General features: G+C 46.0%; 1 pseudogene; it reads right to left on the reverse strand.

The window, feature by feature from the left end:
• Nucleotides 1–2,537: 2,537 nt before the first annotated feature.
• On the reverse strand, nt 2,538–3,623 carry LOC119368019 (annotated as a pseudogene).
• Between the last annotated feature and the right edge of the window lie 10,271 nt (nt 3,624–13,894).

The following is a 13,894-nucleotide window of genomic DNA, read 5'->3' on the forward strand; positions in this document are numbered from 1 at the left end:
CTCACCATCCCCGTGACGTACCACGTCGTAGTCCGTGTGCAATGGCGGAGGTAAAGGGTGTCCCCTGAGATTTGGAAATACTCCCTCCGTCCCATAATGTAAGACGTTTTTTGACACGTCAAAAAACGTCTTACATTATGGGACGGAGGAAGTAGCTTTTATACCATAGAAGGAAGGCTAACAAATAAAAGAAAAATACAACAAAAAAAATGTATAAGTGCAGTACCACTGCTGGACCACCCTGGCCTAGTGGGCTAGGTCCGCCATTGCCCGGGCATGTGCGGTGCTGTCGGCGGCTCTCCCGCACTACTGTTGCGCAGTCATTGAGTCCGACATCACTTTCACAATCTTCGGTCGCGGCAAACGGCCACGATGGTGAGGCAAGTGTGGTCGCGGGAGGAGAGAGCCGGAGAGAAAAAAGGACAAAAATGAAAGAGAGATGTCCCACTGACAAGTAGGTCTCATGAGGTGGGAATTTTTCTGGAAGACTTGAATAAGGAGAATCTGAGTTTGCCCATACTCTTGCAGCCACCAAAAACATTTAGGTCGTGTTTGGTTGCCCGCATTAGACCAAGCCTGACCCGTGCGAGAAAGATTGAGCCCGTTTGGTTGGTTGCATTTACTATTGGGCATGCACAACACGAAACTTAAAGCACACATGGGCCTGGCTCCCCGAAAACGCTTAGGTCTGTAGTTTCTAGCGAGCCTGGCTGAGGCGAGCGCACATGATGGGCCACTTGCACGAGGGGAGATGTGAGGGATACGAGCTGGTATGCAGCATGTGCGTGCTTATCTTCTCCTACCTCGAGTAATCTTCTCTCTAATGTTGTTCTTCCTAGCCCCTTCCGATCTACACAACGGTACTTCGATTCGAGGTAAGCTCTACACGAAAAAGATGCACCTCGATGCTACGGTTCTATTCAGGCGATCGGTTCGTAATTTCGTCGGCCGTAAGTTCTTAATCTCGTGTTCCCGTTTGAAGCTATCCTGGACGAATTTTGTCAGATTCGTCGCGCACGATCTATCATTTGAAATTTCCTTTGAGCAGCAGCCTAATCTTGCAGTCCCTCACAACATTCGTGTTGTAAGTTTTTGGATTCGACGATCGTAGCTTCATCTCTCTATGAACAACAGTCTACTGCACTGACGCTGCCATGTCGAGCTCCTCTATCCTCTACTCAGAGCTCTCCTATTCGTTCCTCTCGACGCCGAAGCTCTTCCCCTTGATCTCCTTGCCCACGTCCTACTACACTAGAGTCGTTTTCGACGTCGCTCATCTCGGCCTACTCTCTGTCGTCCTCCTACTGCACTGACGCCGTAATGGCGCGCAGACTGCTTTCTTGTGTCCTCTGCCTTCGTGCACACTGCAGTTTGCCGCGCCGCCGACGGGGTCGATCATCTTGGCCTCCTCTCTCTCTTCCTACTACACTGGAGTCGTTCCTGGCGTCGATCATCTCGACCTCCTCTCTCGTCCACTGCACTGACGATACCATGGCGCGAGCACTGCATTCTCCTCCTCTGTCCACTGTCTTTGCGCGAGCACCGCGACTAGTTCGCCGACGGTGTCGCTCGCGGTGCAGCCGGCGGGGTCGCTCGTCCACGACTCCATGCTCGTCATGTCGGACAAGGCGCCACGACCACTATCCACCTCAGTCGCCATGGTCCGGCGCACACTGCATTTCTTCTCACCCTTCTTCTGCTAGCTCTTAACCCTGTGTGCTAAGTGCAAGTGCTAGCTCTTAATCATACCTCATGCGGGCAACCAAACAGCGTGTAGTTGCATGCGCCGAGACAATGCAGGTGACCAAACAACATGCCAAAGTTGATTCCCTAATGCAGGAAGTCCATATGCAGGCAACCAAACATCTCGCATATGTCGTATATGAGGCTGTTTTTTCAGAGCCTGGCTGGGTTGAGATGTGTATGCAACGCGGGTACTGTTCAAGACTGCAACCAAACAGGCCTTTAGAGTGAAGTCCAAAACTTTTTAAGAGGTTGCGGATATGGATAATCTGCTAGAGCCCACGAGCGATGGTGTGCCCTACAACTACATGTCTACAACAGAGTACACCGTATGCCCAATTGACAAACATTATACTCATCCAAATCAGAGCTGGCAGTTCCCACATCATGTACAGACAGGATTTCGTAGTATTTTCTCATTAAAATCTATCACTTAGCCTCCCTCTGCAAGTGCATTAGTTTGTAGCGCATGTAATATATACTAATTAAGTAAATAACAACGAATTGAAAGTGTCCTCACCTTTAAGAAAAAAGAGAAATCAAATATAGCAGATATAAACCAGATTCATCGGTTCTAAAAAAAAACCAGATTCATCTCATATGGTCGGGTATCAAGTAGTACAGGTAATTAAGCTAACACATGATTCCAAGATGAGCATACTAAAATCTCCAAGATTTAGTTGCTCCTCGGAAAGATCTCTATAAGTGACAAGTGAGGATAAGAGACGACTTCATCTCAGGTGGCTACATGTTAACTAACCTAACTAATCCAAGTTCACCCCGGAATGAGCACACTAAACTCTGGGAGACTTCGTTACTCTCTCCAGGATATCTCCTAAGACAGCAGGGCATGATCTTTTCAAGTGCCCATACCCTTGGCTTGCAACCACACCACCCATTCTATTACAAGAGATGGCAAATTCAATGCAAGCATCTTTGAGCCCGCTGCAATGATACTGATCAGCCAGAGCTAACGTGGCCGCGACAGTCTCGACAGTAAGACTTTTGCAGAGACTAGCTTCGCACATCACCTTCATCCTTTCCATGGCATAGCGATCTGCAGCCACCAGTAAATGCTTAACCATGTTGTCATTCTCCTCATCGGGGTTCTCCGGTGAAGGCAATGAATCCGAGTAGATGAAGTGAAGCAATTCCTTGAAAACATCAGGCTGCATATCTTCCACGGTTATGTTCCGCGCCGTCCTGTCTCCCATCGGTCCATAGAGCTGTGCCTTGAAGACCGGTGACCGCATCGCAAGCACGAGCTTGTGCGCATGGAAAGTCTCCCCTCTAACATTGAATGTCACGTCTGCTTCCTCCCCCGTGTCTCTCCATTTTCCAAAATTATCTGCCAAGTCTGAGGGTGGCACCCGGATTTTAACGGTCTCCTCAACAAGTGGTTCCTTGATCACAGTGAGGGCACACTCAATCATGAGGCGGTCACCCCGCAGGAACGGAGACTTCTCTAGTTCGCTTCTCTTCTTCTTGAGCTACTTGTTTCTCCCAAGGATGGATGGGTCCTTGCTGGCGTCGGAATCGAACTCTGTCGGCGATTTCGGACAGCACCTCCCCGTGAACAGATCGATTTCATGGTTGATCAGCCTCAAGTCGTAGAACACCCTTGCCGTGGCGCCCTTGGTCAGCAGCTCCAGGTAGACTGACACGTGGTCCTCGCTCTCCTTGCTCGCGTCCCCGTCGGGGTAGTAGCGTATGCACCATTCGTAGCCGCCAACGGAGACGGGGTTGGACTGGATGAATTTGCCGGCGCCGATGCCCTTGTGCAGGCTGTACCTGGCGATCTCGAACACGAGCGTGGTCTCCGCCGTCGTTGGGGTGCACACCGACACCACCCTTTCTGTTGGCCTCTGGGATGCTGCCATTGTGAGGGTTTTGCGGCGGGATTGGGATCAAAGGCCGCGGTGCTCAGAGTTGGGGATTGAGAAGCGTCGCGGCGGTCTGGGCGTGAAACGGGACGGGCGGCGGGATCGAGCGGGGGGCGAGGGTTTTGAGCGAGCGACCGGGAGTACGTGGAGAGGGTTTCTCTCCGCTCTGCTGCTGCTATGTTCTGCAGTCGCCGGCTTCCACGCTCACCGAGGCCTAGAATCGATGGGATCCCAAGCACTGGGTCGGGTCCCAGTTTAATGACTGCATCATGAGACAGCCCTGGACGTGACGACCTACAACAACAACGGCTGACGGTGTGCACTACAACAAGACTACAGATGAAACCCGGCTGACTTCGCAGTCCAAAAAGACTAAAGCCCGGACGATTTTCACAAGGAAGGCACATAAGCAAGTAATCGCCAGCTGTTCTAAGAACATCACAATTTTGTACAAACAGATATCCAGTACCTAATTGGCTAAGAAACATAGCATACCGCTCGCAATCATACAAAGCAAGCAAGCAAAGCATAGAACTGACTTCTTTCAAAAGAGCTGGAAATATGTAACACATTTTTGTATAAACATATTCAAAGCTACACTACATCTCTAGGGCCTAGCAAGCATAGTAACGGAAAATTGGAAGAAGGAAAATGTCAACCGTGTTCATATAGTAACGAAAAATCCACTCTACACAACTTGGAAGCCACCATGTCAATCTGCGCCACGATTTGGAAAGATGTTTGTGCATATCACCTACTTTCCCTTGTATAGCGGTCGGTAAATATCCATAACGTTCGTAAATTGAAGCGATATACATGCTTGTGTGGCGGTGCATTTGTGGGTACACATATTTTGATAAACACTGGATGCAATAAGTGATGTACTAGAACAACGCCTTGTGGAAAACCCACTCATTAGGTTCTTCCTCTTGCTAGCTTTCTATTCTTCTAGTTGTATGTTCTTTTGTAAGAACCTTTGTCTTCAGGTAGCAATGGTGTATAAGAAAAAGGACGTAGCCTATTCTGTTCTCGGCGATTGAAAGATGTCAACATAGAGGTATATCAAAGTTTTGTGCGCAAGAGGTTACTGTTCTTGTATGTTTGATCTATATTGAAGTTTCAAGTTGGCAGAACTGTTTAATTTATTTACCATGTGTTGATCATACACTACAAGAAAAAGACATGTTCGCTGTATGTTCAATACTCAATCACTTAACATATTCTAGGCTTTGAGATTTTCTCTCTTAGGATTCTCTCAATTCTCCCGGAGAAATAGGTTGCTCAGACAATGTCTTGTCAAATTAAACGGAGTAGCGAGCCATCTTAGGGCTATTTCCCGAGGTGTGAAATGACCAATAAAGACATTGGGCACTTATGGATAACCGACACGTGGCATAACAGTCGGATTTCAAATGCAGCTCGTGACTTACTTGAGGAGTAAGTCAAGTCGACTCAACTGCCAATGATTATTTCTCTAAATCTCGAAGAACATCATCTCGGACTCAGAGAATAATCACTCTCCACGAAGAGATTTCTCTCGTCTTCACTAAAAAAATAGGTTTATGATTGAGCAACAACAGCAACCTAAATCTCAATTGTCACTTGTACCCCCTTAATACTACGGTTTGCCATATGACTCAAATATAGAGAAAATGAAACTAGAAAACAAACTACTGTCTTCACGCCCACTTCATGTTCTCTTTGTAGCCAATTATTCCTCGAACATCATACCAAAACTATTGCTTGTCATCACAATTTTTTGGGGTAGTCTTCCTCACGAAATGCAATCATCTCTAAACTCTGGAGTGTTTGACAAAAAACTACCACTTTAGGGGTTCCCATCCCACAAAACTACCAGTTCTTAAAAACTGACCGAAAACTACCGAAAATTGGAATCTCATGACTAAAAATTACAAAGTTGACATGATGACCGTTTTAGTGCTTTTAAGCCCGTTTCTGACAGGAGAGGCCCACCTGTCAGGTGGGCGGCAGCCGTAACGGCTAACGGCGCTCGCTTGCCGCTGTTAGAGCCACCTGTCGGTCGCACCTAGGCGGACAAGGACTAACCTGGCCGACCGGCCCGCTCGTCCCCACCCGATCTCACTCTCCCCCGAGCTCACTCCACTCTCTGCTTCTGTTTCTTCTTCTCGCACTATGGCGACGCTGCGACCATGCCGGCGTGGCTCAACAGTAATGAGAACTCCGACGATGACGAGTACATGAGCGAGTTCAGCAGCATGCAGATGGAGTACTTTGTAAGTCAGCTCACTCTCTCCTCTCCTCTCCTCTTTTAGGGTTAGGGTTAGGGTTTGAAGATAATTTTGATTTCTTCCATTTTTGTTCATGTATGTGAGCTGTAGTTGATATATATGTTTTTGCTGCTACAACAAACTCCTGAAACTGTGATAGACCCAAGTTTCAGTGGGCTTGTGACTGAATCTGAGTGAAGGCACATCTTGCACAGGCAGAGGCCAGGCAAGTTTGTGGCATTTGAAGGCAATGGCACTGGTAGGAGATTCATAGGATGTGCTACTGAGGTAATGGACCAAGTTGTCATGGATTTGATTAGCTTCATTTTGTGCTATGTAGTGGAAACAGAGTAGCGTTTAGTTGCTATTTTTCTGAATATTTCTGAAGTGTAAATACATTGCTATCTCTGAATATTGTACTTGTAGCAAAGAGCATTGGAAACATAGCAATGTAACGTAGCAATGTTTTGTGCTTTTAGTATAGAGCTAGATAGTGCAGCTATGTATATGATTAGTGTTTATGATACGTTATTCTGAATTTTTTTGTTACTGAACAATATAGCTTACTGTAAATTTAACTTATTTTTCAGGATGGTGTGAACTATGGTGTTCTGGAGTGGGTAGATGCCTCTTGACCTGTAATTCGGCAAAGGTGCTTAAGCAAGCTCTAGGATATGTATCATGAGCAGAACCTTGGTAGAGTCCAGAATAATGAGGCTCATGGGATAGAGGTTGCAAAACTGAAGAAGGAGCTTGATTCTCTGGGCAATCAGTACAACCAACTAGTATGGATGATGTGTCCAAGTTGTTTGATTATCAGGATGGAATGAAATCTCATGACATGGATTGCACAAGCCAGACAATCAATAAACTGAAGGAGAAGAAAAAGCAACTTGAGGAGCAGGCAAAGATTGAACTTCAGATGGAGAAGCTTAAGCTCAAAAAAGAATAAAGGTGCATCCTTCAGAGTCAAGCTGATATAATCCAAAACACAAGGAATGCCATGAAGGAGATAGAGGTGGACAGACACCTCCTTAAAGAAGAGAAGAAGAAGCTGGCAAAGAAAAGCTGGACAAGATCAAGGAAGTTGTGATGGAGGAGTGAAGTGACAACTCTGGTTTGTAAGTATATATGAGGCATATATATATATAACTGACCTAGGAATGATTAGTCTGATGCAAATATGCATCTTAATATTAATATTAGCTATGAACTGCCTTTGAACTAACTAAGAACTGTAATGGGTTCAGATCATTTTAGTTGGTGTGGGGGGTGCTGATTGCCCCTGATCTGTACTGCACAAATATTATCCTAATGCTGAGATCTGGCACTAAGTTAAGTTAAGAACTAAATTATCTAAGTCTGATGCAGTTTATTTCTGTGTGTTGTATCATAAATTGTTGTTGAGATCTGTTTACTTCAGAAATTGCTTCATCACAGCCTGCAAGAAAGTTAAACAGTATCTAAACAAGTTCAGAAAGGTTGAGACAAATTCAGAGAAGTTCAGACAAAAGTTTTGAAAGACACTTAGTCTCTCATAGATAGCATTTAGTCTTACAGAGATAGCACATAGACACTGAAAATGTTTCAAAGACACTTAAACACTAAAATTGTTAATACTGAACAACACTGACAGAACTGAATCTCACTGAGCCTGCAAACACTGGCGATAACTAATGTAACTGAATCTGAAACTTACAGTTTTAGATTTTTAGGCTCCTACCCTGCTAAGCATCCTGACCGTGGCACCTCTTGCTTGACTTGAGTGGGAGGTGGCCATCTGGCACCTCCTCTTCGTCTTCATCGATGACGCTGACGGGAGGAGGACGTCGGTGAGCCAGCAGTGCTGGTGGGGCGATGATCTGCAGGTCCTCATTGTCGTTGCCCATAGCAGCTGGAGCCGTAGCTTGTGGCGGAGGGATATAGCGATGGGTTGCCCACCGTTGGGTCCGCCCAGCATTGCCAGAGTCCGCCTCCTTCATTGCCCAAAACAGCATGTCGATGTGCAGGATCCCCTTACCTGGGGTTCCATAGTGCTGGTCCATGCGCTACTTCTCCTCAGCTGTCGCCTTCTTCCTCACCTCCTCTAATGCATCCACGAGCCCTTCTGTGCTGTTGTATCTCATGGCAATCTTCATGTAGTCTAGGAATAGGTCTTGGTCACCGCGAGTAGACCCAAGAAGCATGGCAACCCAGCCCTTGCCGGTGGGGAAGGGGTTCAGCCATGGGTCTGGTGTAGAGGACGGACCAACCATGCATGTAGGTAGGAGGATACTTGTGACTGGGGTTTTGGAGAGAAAGATAGAGTGAGTTGTTGGCCTACTTCAATGTCGGAGTAGTGAAAGTGCGGTGGAGTGTGACAGTGGGGAAGTAGTAGTGAGTGATGAGAAATGATGGTAGTTGTGCTGCAGTTAATTGCTTTGTTGAAACTTGTGCTAAATCAATGGAGCTCATCTTCTTCATCACTGATGCTATAATCACCAGGGAAACATTTTTCATCTGCTTCAGGGAACCAATCTGGTTTCTCCTTTTTCTCAACCTCATGGTGGGATCTACTGGTTGGACCAGGTTTTCTCACTACCTTGAGTTTCTGTACCACTGATGTTACTTGTTTTGCAGCTTCGTCTTCAGAGGAATACTCATCGATGATGAAATGACAAAACTTGTATATACTTTACAAGCAACTCATCGGTCAAAAGTGTGCAGAGTATACGCCTTGTACAATGTAAGGTGCTTAAGGAGTTGATTAGACAAATAAACCCGTTTTCCTTAAATATAATAGTTTATTGTAGAGGATAGATGCTTAATTAGACACCACTTCTATGAAGCAAAGTACATGATACTTAAAAAAACTCAGTTTATATTTTACTATAAGCAATGAGTCCATTGCATTGTACCAAGCCTAACTATAGGCATGTCCGTCAATTCACCGCTCCGAGAAATACACAAGAATCTATGGAACATCTCTTTCTCCACTCCGTATTTTCAACTGAAGCTCGGGCCGCTCCAGGAGCGGAGTCGTGCGGAGCGGCGAGGTAACTGCCCTCCCTGGTCATCACGCCCTGCTTGCTGTGTGTGTGTGTGATGTGTGGGTGCTTGATGCTGAGTGCTTGCCAGCTTGTCGCTGATGGCCTCCTGCTGTTGCTTTGTTGTATAGTATGATTTTTGAGTCAGAATGTCAGACTATGATCCATGCACTTAAGGGAAGGGATTATGATGTTGCTGAACTGGCAGTCCTTTACCGTGAAGCCAGAAGTTTGGTGTTGACTGATGTACTCCTTAGCGTCTGGGCATTTCAGGCCCCTTAATTAATTTGTTTCAATTTTGGTGGACATCGATTTACCTCTGCACAAGTTTAAGGTGAATACATTTTTCCGTTCAAGAAAAACTTGCTGGATTAATTTGTTTTATCTGACGAGCATGTGATGGTGCAGGAGGACGGGCTTCCTGGACAAGAAGATCTATGTACTATTCTCAATGGTGTAAAGTTGAGGTGTTCTCAAATCTCAATGACCTATTTTATTTTACTACTGACTCTTGGATGTTCTCTTCTTTCTGTTTTTCTCTATTATTATGTTCTTTACTTCCGATTTCAACTTTTCAAGGATTTAGTTAAAAAAATCAAAGATTGTTCTTCTCATGCCTTCTGTTGATTGTTAAATGATTGTGCTGCAATTTGGGGAGAGATGGAGAACATGGAGCCTTGGGTACCTGAAGTAGATCCTTCCTTAAGCGTCAGATGCCTTCTGGTTCATAGGTAAATCATGAAGCAAAACTTTGTTGCTTGTTCATTTTTTTCTCGATGAAGCAAGATGGTCTGCATTTGAAAAGTAGAAGAATATAAAATAGGGATGGTTAAAACAATCGCTCATGTTTCGATTTGATGGTTAAAACAATGTTAAAATAGGATCGTTTTGTGCTCGCTTCGCATATTAATTCTATTAGGTTTAGCGGTAAATGAATGCACAAGCTCTTTAAGAGAGCCAAAAGAGAAAATCGAAAACTATTACATATGTCTATTTGTCCAAATAACATAAATCGAGACTTCTATCTTGCCAAAACTTCTTATTATTGTGTTCATTTTCTTCTTATTGTTTACATGTCACCTCTTTGTTGGTTGTTGTTTGGTGCCAAGGCCATTAGAAAAGAGTAATGCCTCAAACAAGGTAGTTCTGAAGATAGAACTCAGTGTAGCTACCATCGATGATGCTTTCCAGCAAGCTCCTGGGTGACTACTCGATGCCGACCATTGTTGGTTTCCTTCATGGCTATTGTAAAATGGTGATTCATATATCACATGCTCTTTACTGGTATTGGCATGCCTGTATCACTTCACTTTTGTTCCTTTCTTAGGGGGGTGCTAGAAACATACACTGATGGTTACGGGTAGATGAGCAAATGAGATAAGTTACAATATCGCAACTATTCTCAGTTATGAGAATACTGAAATGGATATAGATTGATGATATGATGTTCATACATGTTGAAGCAGGTTTCGGGAAGAAGTAATGGACATAGACCTAACTATGCTCATCCTGTTGGTAGGACATTCTCATGGATCTTTTTTTCTTGTTCTGGTTGAGATATACTAAAGGCTGTGTACCAATGAAAAAAGAAGATACTTCAAATTTTGTATGTAGTACTTGGTGTATGTGTGTTCATGAGGTGTCCAGGTACTCATGATGTAACATTAGATTTTTTGTTATGTTCTAATTTTCTTACCCTCGCGGTACGGACAATGTATACAGTACTCCGAGACTGCTAGCGAAGTGACTTTTCTTTTAACTGTTTCTCCACAAAAGTACTATTTATCTCTGATAGTGTGATGATCACTGAATAACTTAAATACCTCTTCAGTAATGACTTAGGATAAAGACGAAGCAGAGAACATAATCTTGGTGAAGGCATCTCAATGGAGATGGGAGAGTATTGCACAAGTGGATTTATTGGGTTGTGGAAACAGATAAAATATCTTGCTTGGTCTTTTATTCTCTTTTTAATGTATTTTTTTATGTATTATCAGCATGGAATAGATGATAGATACCTCCCACTTAAGTTTGAACTTCTATATATTTCATAATATGGTTGGATATCGCTGTCTTATACATTATGTTTCATGTTTCCCCACAATTATGCACCCTTAATTTGTGTCCGTATTGCTTTTATAACTTGTTTATTCATTTATGTCACATATTCCTACTCATAATCTGTTCTGTGAGAAATTGTTTGTTTTTAATAGCTTTCCATGGATAATGGCCGTGTATGGTGATTGGTGGTTTTATTAATCTTCAAACAGTATTATATATTACTGATCTTGAATGCACGTTTGTCATGATTTACTTATGTGTGCGTGATTAGGAGTGGTGCTTCTCAGAGAATAAAATTGTGGCCTCACCAATTGGTTTGGTCATTGTATTATTCTTAAATTAGCCGAGATGTGCATTGCACGTGCAACTTTACTAGTTTAGTCTAAGCACCGTAGGCTCATGAGCAGACTCCTTATATGGAATTTAGGATACAATGCATGTGCTCAGTTAATTAGGTTTGGACTTTTGTCATTTTTATGATTGCTTTTTCATGGCTCGTGATTTTACTCATGTACTCCTTATATAAACATTGTACATTGTAATAGAGAGAGTAATGAGGTTGGGACTCCCTTTTCTTCTCAAAAGGTTTGCGTGGACGCCTCTGAGGCGGTGATACCCTTCATTGTAAATGATGATACGATCATTATGAATGAATAAAGGAAGAGATGATTTTGTCATAAAAAGGAACTCGGACTTTTGCGGGTTCTTTCACAAGGCAACTCTGAAGGGGGCAGTTTAACTTTCGTACAAACAACTAGGAGTACCTAATAGGCTAATACTCCCGGCTCCTGAGTAATTGATTACCAAACATTACATGCCGCTTACAGTCATACAAAATCAGAACTGTTTCGGAAAATTGTAAAACGAAAACAAACTCAAGTGAGCCGCCCGAGTTGCTGACGACGCGACTTGCCGGAATCACCCCAAGGTTTCTGTTTCGGCCTTTCGCTCCTTGGCCCTCCTGGCAGTCGACCCGGGTGGCGCGGCCGCTGCTACTTCTGCAATGGTCGCCGGAAAAACCTCTGCACCCATCTGGGCTCGCCGTATGAGCACGGGTGTCGAACAGGACTCCCCGGGCCCGGCCCCGGCGCCGGCCAAAGAGACGGAAGGTGCCTTCTTCGGATGCCTCCTCCCGCGCCTTCCCCGGCGTTGCCATGGCAAGCCGGACCGACCCTGCGTTCCGCCACTCTCCACGGGGGCGCCAGGTTCTGACTGCGAGGCCACCACCGGAGCCGCTAGCGTCTCTCCTACAGTGGAAGCGCCATCAGCCGCCGCGACATCTCGCTCCGGCAGCTTCGAAAGTACGCCATGGTCGATGGTTGGGCCATTGCCTTGGCCCGCGGAATCCTCCTTCGCGACGATGGCTTCGTCGTCGCGGTCCACTTCGTCCAGGAAGTTCTCGATCAGGTCGATGATGTGGCTCTGGCCATCGCCGCCGACGTCGTTCTCCGCTTCAAGTTCGACGGCGTCTTGGTCCATGTATGGGTACGGCGCCGCCTTGTCGAACAAGGTGTTGTACAGGTAGGTCGGGTGCTCCGGCGCCCACACGTCGCCGGCGAGCAGGCCGAACGCCTCCACGTTACCTACCCACCGATTCATCGCGGCGTGATTAAGCTTCCGCTCGGCTGGGTGATGATTGCTACTATTTGTAATGGTAACCAAGGTGGGAGTCCTAGCGCGGCACGGACTCGGGCGGCGCGTACTCCTGACGGGAGTTTGTGTGACACACAACTCAGAAGAGGCACCGTGAGTCCGTGATCACCTCTCCTTCTGGTTTTGAGGTCACAAGCCGACAGCGAATTAAGGTTTTTTTAACACAGTACACACAAGGGCTCATACATACACGCATATACTCAAAACAGGCTTTCGCCCCACTTTATAGATAAAGCATAAGTCCACCCAACCACGTCTCAAGCAAGGTCAAAAAGAAAAATGCTGGGGCCACAACACAATGATGCCCAAAATAACTAAGAGGAAACAGAAAAAGCCACCAGGGACAAGCTACGAGTCTGTCGAGCGATCAGCGAGTCGACGCACGGAAGACACCAGGGCGTCAAGAAGGCACTGAAGACGGTCACGATCCCTCGGCCTAGCGAGCGGATATCAGTGCTGCAGGAAGGCAAGAAATTTGAAGAACGAGTCAGAAGGAACACCCGTTCAATCACCATCTTATTGCGAGTAGTCCAAAGGGTCCACATCATAGCCGCGAAGATGAGCCAGAACAGTCGGCGCTTACGGCCAACCTGAGTGGCCCTAACCTACAGAAACCGTGCAAGGTCAAGGGCCTCCCACTCCGGTCCTAAAGCCTCACGGACAAAGCACCAGAGAGCCTGAGCTGCGACGCATGAGAACACAATGTGCGTTCCCGTTTCCGAAACATGGCACAAAGGGCACATTCCATCGCCCGGACCCTGGCGCTTCAGCACCTCGGTTCCGAAGGAAGACGATCTCGGAGAAGCTGCCAAACAAAAATCTTAATCTTCAAGGGCATCGGCGCCTTTCATAATGGGGATAGCCATTGTAGAACCGGCACACGGCATAGGGCCTGATAGGCCGAGCTAACGGAGAAATCACCCGAAGGAGAGAGACTCCAGGAAACAGAGTCCCGGGCTTGGTACAGAGAAAGAGGGACTACTTCCCTCATCTCTGTCCATTCCCGAACCTCATCGGATCCAAATGATCGGCGGAACGCAATGTTCCACCCCTCATCCAAGGCAGCCGAGGAAACAAGGATGGTTGGGTCGGCACAAATCGCAAAGAGCCTCGGGAATCGCAGGCGAAGAGGCTCATCCTCAAACCAAGGGTCCAACCAAAACTGGGTCCCAGACCCATTGCCAACTGAGAAACGCAAACCTAGCCTGATCTCCTCTTTAATGGCCTGAATCCAGAACTGGGACCCAACCGAGAGAGAGCAAGCCAAGAGGGGTTGACC

The sequence above is a fragment of the Triticum dicoccoides genome, chromosome 2B, assembly GCF_002162155.2.
Source record: "Triticum dicoccoides isolate Atlit2015 ecotype Zavitan chromosome 2B, WEW_v2.0, whole genome shotgun sequence".
Classification (NCBI taxonomy): domain Eukaryota; kingdom Viridiplantae; phylum Streptophyta; class Magnoliopsida; order Poales; family Poaceae; genus Triticum; species Triticum dicoccoides.